Source organism: Trachypithecus francoisi, unplaced genomic scaffold (assembly GCF_009764315.1).
Source record: "Trachypithecus francoisi isolate TF-2019V2 unplaced genomic scaffold, Tfra_2.0 Lachesis_group11, whole genome shotgun sequence".
NCBI classification, from domain to species: Eukaryota; Metazoa; Chordata; class Mammalia; order Primates; family Cercopithecidae; genus Trachypithecus; species Trachypithecus francoisi.
Window position 1 is genome coordinate 58,543,728 of NW_022681456.1, and position 7,039 is coordinate 58,550,766.

The window sequence follows — 7,039 nt, forward strand, 5'->3', positions numbered from 1 at the left end:
TTTTTGTCTGCTATGTATGTTGCAAATTGTTCCCCAGAACTTTGCTGATATTTTAACTTTAATTATTCTGTATTTTGTTTTAGGAAGGCTTTTAGTTTGTATGAAATAAAATTTGTCAGTTTTTTCTTTTGATTTTCATGTTTTAATTAGAAAGTATCACCATTAATATTAACTTATGTTTTACTACTTTTTATTAAATAGCATGGAATTTACATGCTAATATTCTATTTTTCTTCTATGTGTAAATCCATTTGCTCAAATATTATTTATTTCATTTCACTTTGCAATGTTGTCTTCATCACAAACCAAATTAAAATATATACATGGATCTGTTTATGGATTCTTTATGAATTCTCTTTGTAATGTATTTTAACTTCTGTTAATGAATCTTTTCTCATTACTTTTATTTTTAAAAATGTCATAGCTCCATTTTCCTTAGCATCCTTAGTTTACACTTTTAATTAACTTTAGAAATAGTTTTTGTTATCTTGTCATTGATTAAGATAGAATTTAAACATAGATTTAATTGTTTTGCGATTGCTCATGATATATCTTTCCCTTTTCTAGCTCTTTTTTACATCTTTGTAAACCTTAATAGTGTATTTTTGCATCTCACTTTTTTTTTCTTAGTTTTTCCTTATATCTTTATTATTTTTGCATTTTAAACTTTCCCAATTTTTCTTTGGAAAAATTTAATTACTAAAAGAAAATTATTTTTCTTTTCAAATTTGTTAGCATAAAATTCTGTATGCTATACTCCTCATAATTTATAATTTCCTTGATATATTATTTATTACCTTTATTATTTTATTTATGCTTGTTTCACTTATTCTTGATAATATTGATCATTGCTTTTAATTTTATTGTTATTGCCTCCAAGAATTAGCTCTTGATAGTAAATAATTCTATTTTTTCCTTAAATTAGTTAACTTATTCCTAAATTTTGTGTTTAATTTTATTTTTCTTTGTTAAAATTTATTTTATCATAATTTTAGAACAGACTATAAATATGTTAACTTATTTTAATTCTCTAATCATGTAATTTTAAGTAATGGAAGCTATACAATTTACTATTGCATCTTTAATTTCCTTCCATATAATTAGATACATGTTTTATTGTTATTATCCTTAAGATCCACTCATTTTCTTTAAATTATAAATATATAATTTACAATTTTAATAATATTTATTTTAAAACATATTAATCCATTCTTGCACTGCTATAAAGAAATATCTGAGATTGGGTAATTTATAAAGAGAAAAGGTTTAATTGGCTTACAGTTCCATAGGCTGTACAGGAAGCATCATTCTGGCATCAGCTCAGCTTCTAGAGGGTACTCAGGAAATTTACAATCATGGTGGAAAGCGAAGGGGAAGCAAAGCACAGCTTACATGACCAGAGCAGGAGCAAAAGAGAGAGGGCAACGTGGAACACGCTATACTTTTAAACAACCAGATCTGGTGAGAATTCTACCATGAGAACAGCAGGAAAGCAGCAAATCTGCCCCCATGATCCAATCACCTCCCACCGGGCCTCAACTTCAGCACTGGGGATTACAACTCAACATGAGATTAGGAGCTGGCCCCATGACTCATGCCTGTAATCTCAGCATTTTGGGAGCCTGAGGAGGGTGGATCACTTGAGGTTGGGAGTTTGAGACCAGCCTGGCCAACATGGTGAAACCCCGACTCTACTAAAAATACAAAAATTAGCCAGGCATGGTAGTGCGCACCTGTAATCCCAGCTACTCAGGAGGCTGAGGTAGGAGAATCGTTTGAACCCTGGAGGCAGAGGTTGCGGTGAGCTGAGATGATGCAACTGCACTCTAGCCTGGGCCACAGAGTGAGACTCCATCTCAAAAACAAAAACAAACAAATCCCCCAAAAAACTCCATGAGATTAGGGTGGGGTCACAGATCCAAGCCATATCAAACATGGACTAATTAAATTAGTCAAGCATTAGTTTATTCACCCATTGACTATTTGAAGGTCTACTATATAAAAATGTTAAAATATAAAATTATATGACATAATAAATGAATATGTGGAAGGCAAAAAATTATATATAAATCATTATGATTTAAAATTACATTTCTAATTACTAAAGGAGTTAAAATCTTTTCATGTATTTTAATGACATTTTAATTAATTTTTGTAAAATATTTGTATTTATGGTTTTCTACTAATTTTCTACTAGGATGGAGTATTGATTACTAAAATTTTGCTAGATATTTAACATTTTAATTTCCCAGGTTTATGCATTGCATTTTTTTAGAAAAAACTTTTTCTTTTTAGTGCAGCTATTTTATCATAGCATTTTAAATTAAACTATAATTTATATACAGTGAAATGCACAGATCTTAAGAATACTTTATGATAAATTTTGACGAATGTATAAACCCATGGGGCACACATCCCAATCATTGCATAGCTCAATTGCAGCACCGAAGAAAATCCTTTTCTATTACCTCCCAGGTGATCACCTTCTCCTGCTTCCTGTCAGTCTCCATTGCTCTAATTTCTATCACCATAGGTTAGTTTTCCATGTTCTAAAAATGTATGTAAATAGAATCATACTGACTCTACTCTTTGGCATATGACTCCATTCACGCAACATGATATCTGTGAAACTCACCCATGTTTTTGAGTATATCAGGAGTTTGTTCCCTTTTATTACTGAATAGTAATGTATTTAATACATTTACCAAAATTGTTGGAAACCAGTGTTTTAAAAAAAAAAAAAAATCTCAAAAGCCCTCCTGGGAAATAAGATGCTCTGGTAGAATTTAGATGAATGTAATATTTGTGATTAGTAAGATTTCACTGACTGTATACTTTAAATATAATTGTAATAAAAGTATAAAATGTTAATCTTTCTCACTTTTTAATTCCTCTACCATTCATCTCTCATAAAACATCATTAAATTACTAAGATAATATAATAACAGTGAAAAATATGTATCAATAGTAAAAATTAGAAAAGGGTATGAATTGTGCTTTAAAGACTTGAATCTAAAGGCTGTACCAGAGGGAGAAAGTATACTGGGAAAGCATGTCATACCACAACTCACTGTGTATAAAATATAGCCAAACTCAGAGAACATTGAAAGAACTACTACAACTCCCTAATTTTGAAAGGCAAGAGCTAGATAAAAGTATGTTTTATAGAGAAGCAACCTTTTATCCTAATTAAGCCATCAAAATTTTCTAGATACTAGGATTTATGTAGGGCAGGGAGCCTGCTGTAGATATTATTCTCATATTACATTTTTAACTAAATTACAGAGATAGCTGAAGGTAGTTCCCAGAGCTGTCAAGCTAGTGAGAATAGTTTATAGCAATAATTGGGACTACTCCACAATTACAGAGGAAAAAATTTGCAGCAACAAAGAGAAAAATCCATGCTGTGATTGCATCCATGTATAAAGTCCTTTTTCACTAATACTGCAAAGTAAAATTACAATAAATGTAAGTTTTTCCCTTCTTGCTTTTATGATTTGAACTGGGACTCAAGCACACAATTTCTCAAAATTTATCTCAGCCCAATATCATTCAAATATTTGAACTCTCTCTCTAAGATTAAGTAAACCAGAAAGTTTACCAACATATTGAAAACTGCACAATTTTAAATACGATTAGTCTGAGGCAGTAAAACAAATTCCCCCCTATGAAACAGACTTACTATAAGAAGTTAGAGAAGCCTTTTAAAAATTCAATCTGTAAACGTATTATGATTTGAGAAAACCTAGAGTAGAGGTAATGAAATATCCAAGAAAAATATCTGGAGATTAAACACATGATAGCTGAATTTTGAAAATGCAAAAAGCCATATATTGGATTATACAAAATACTAGGTAAATGAATTGGTATTTTTATTCTGTCAAATAAAAGAGAAAAGAGTGAAATGATAAATAGAACAAAAAGATTTCATGAGAACTGAGTTGACTAAGTTTACACTGTTGATTCTCTGCTAAGTATGTGCTGCACCAAAGATATGTTAAAATAATGTATCAGTTTTTCATGATGTTAGTGATGAGAGGTACATAGAAACTTTCTAAAATGAAATGCAAAAGAAAAAGAATGAATAAAAGGAGATCAGAACATTCAAGACTGTGAGACAACTTAAAAAGATATAACATACCTATAATTGGAATACCAGAAGGAGAAGAAAGAGAGAATATAGCAGAAACAATATTTAAAGTAGCAATATTTGGGACCTTTCCAAAATTTATGACAGATACCAAAGCACAAATTCAAGAAGCTCATAGAACATAAATATAATAAATAACCCAAACATACACCTATCTATATTATAGCTAAACTGCAGAAAACCAAGACTAAGAGATAATCTTGAAAATAGCCTGAGGAGATAGGGTAAGGAAATCCTACTACAGAGTGTAGTAAGTGTAAGAATTACAAGGCCGGGCGCAGTGGCTCAACCCTGTAATCCCAGCACTTTGGGAGGCTGAGACGGGCGGATCACGAGGTCAGGAGATCAAGACCATCCTGGCTAACATGGTGAAACCCCATCTCTACTAAAAACTACAAAAAACTAGCCGGGCGAGGTGGCGGCGCCTGTAGTCCCAGCTACTCGGGAGGCTGAGGCAGGAGAATGGCGTGAACCTGGGAGGCGGAGCTTGCAGTGAGCTGAGATTCGGCCACAGCACTCCAGCCTGGGTGACAGAGCGAGACTCCGTCTCAAAAAAAAAAAAAAAAAAAAAAAAAAAAGAATTACAGCTCTTTCCTTGCCTAATGCAGCCATGGCTCGTGGTCCCAAGAAGCATCTGAAGCGGGTAGCAGCTCCAAAGCATTGGATGCTGGATAAATTGACCTGTGTGTTTGATCCTCGTCCATCCACCGGTCCCCACAAGTTGAGAGAGTGTCTCCCCCTCATCATTTTCCTAAGGAACAGACTTAAGTATGCCCTGACAGGAGATAAAGTAAAGAAGATTTGCATGCAGAGGTTCATTAAGATCGATGGCAAGGTCCGAACTGATATAACCTACCCTGCTGGATTCATGGATGTCATCAGCATTGACAAGACGGGAGAGAATTTCCGTCTGATCTATGACACCAAGGGTCGCTTTGCTGTACATCGTATTACACCTGAGGTGGCCAAGTACAAGTTATGCAAAGTGAGAAAGATCTTTGTGGGCACAAAAGGAATCCCTCATCTGGTGACTCATGATGCCCGCACCATCCGCTACCCGATCCCCTCATCAAGGTGAATGATACCATTCAGATTGATTTGGAGACTGGCAAGATTACCGATTTCATCAAGTTCGACACTGGTGACCTGTGTATGGTGACTGGAGGTGCTAACCTGGGAAGAATTGGTGTGATCACCAACAGAGAGAGGCATCCTGGATCTTTTGACGTGGTTCATGTGAAAGATGCCAATGGCAACAGCTTTGCCACTTGACTTTCCAACATTTTTGTTATTGGCAAGGGCAACAAACCATGGATTTCTCTTCCTCGAGGAAAGGGTATCCGCCTCACCATTGCTGAAGAGAGAGACAAAAGACTGGCGGCCAAACAGAGCAGTGGGTGAAATGGTTCCCTGGGTGCCATGTCAGACCTTTGTACATAATTAAAAATATTGTGGCAGGAAAAAAAAAAAAAAAGAATTACAGCAGACTTTTTGTCAGAAATCATGCAGGCAAGAAGAGAGCGGAATAAAATATTTAAGATGTTGAAAGACAAAACCCATCCTCTAAAAATTTTTTTTTTTTCTTTTTTTTGAGACGGAGTCTCGCTCTGTCGCCCAGGCTGGAGTGCAGTGGCCAGATCTCAGCTCACTGCAAGCTCTGCCTCCTCGGTTTACGCCATTCTCCTGCCTCAGCCTCCCGAGTAGCTGGGACTACAAGCGCCCGCCACCTCGCCCGGCTAGTTTTTTATATTTTTTAGTAGAGACGGGATTTCACCGGGTTAGCCAGGATGGTCTCGATCTCCTGACCTTGTGATCCGCCCATCTCGGCCTCCCAAAGTGCTGGGATTACAGGCTTGAGCCACCGCGCCCGGCCCATCTAAAATTTTATATCCAGCAAATGTATCTTTCAATGTGAAGGGAGAAATTAAGATTTTTTTTGAATAAACAATAAATCAGAGATTCATTGCCAGGAGACCTGCTCTGCAAGAAAAATAAAATCTTTACCTTTTTAAGTTCTTAATGGATCTAAAATTTGTCTATTTAAAGTAATGATTGTAACAGTGCATTGAATAATAACAGCATATGGTTAAGTTAAATAAATGACATTAATATCACAGAAACAGAAAAGAGGAAATAAGAATGCTCTTGTTAAAGTACCTGCATTACATATGAAGTGGTATGGTATTACATAAAAGTGGACTTAGATTAGTTAAAAATACCTGCATGAGTTCAAAACACATGTTGTAAACTCTAACATAACCACCGAGAACTTTGAAAATAACTATAATTCTAGGAAAAGAAAATGGCATTCTATAAAAAGCTCAATTAAGCCAGAGAAAGTTGAAGAATGAGGAGGAAACAAAGAATAAATTTCCCAAATAGAAAATAGTTACAAATATCAATCCAATTATATATGTAATCACTTTAAATATGAGTAGTCTAAATAAACTACTTGAAAGATAGGGATTTTCAGAGTGAGTTACAAAACAAGACCCAAATATATAGTGTGCAAGAAAACTACTTTAAAAATAGAGTGAGACAGGTTAAATGCAAAGAGATGAAGACAGGCATACCACACCAATACTAATCACAAGAAAATAGAAGTAACTTACATTAATTTGAGACCAAGCAGACTTCAGAGTAATGAAGATTATGAGGCTAGAAAAGGGTGTTCCCTAATAATAATAGGGATAATTCTCCTAGGATATATAGCGATCCTAAGTGTGTGTATACCTAATAACATGTGCTGGAACAACAACAGAAAGTCCAGAAATTGAACACAGACACAGACCTAAACCTTTTCACAAAAATTAACTCAAGCTGGATCATAGATCTAAATGTAAAATGCAAAACTATAAAGCTCCAAGAAAAAAACACAAAAGAAAAATC

General features: G+C 34.5%; 1 pseudogene across 1 annotated transcript; it reads left to right on the top strand.

Annotated features, from left to right (window-relative positions):
* The first annotated feature begins 4,740 nt into the window (after positions 1 to 4,740).
* Positions 4,741 to 5,604, top strand: LOC117089722 (annotated as a pseudogene). Its single transcript, XR_004439719.1, has one exon. The product of XR_004439719.1 is annotated as a 40S ribosomal protein S4, X isoform-like (transcript).
* Positions 5,605 to 7,039: the final 1,435 nt, after the last annotated feature.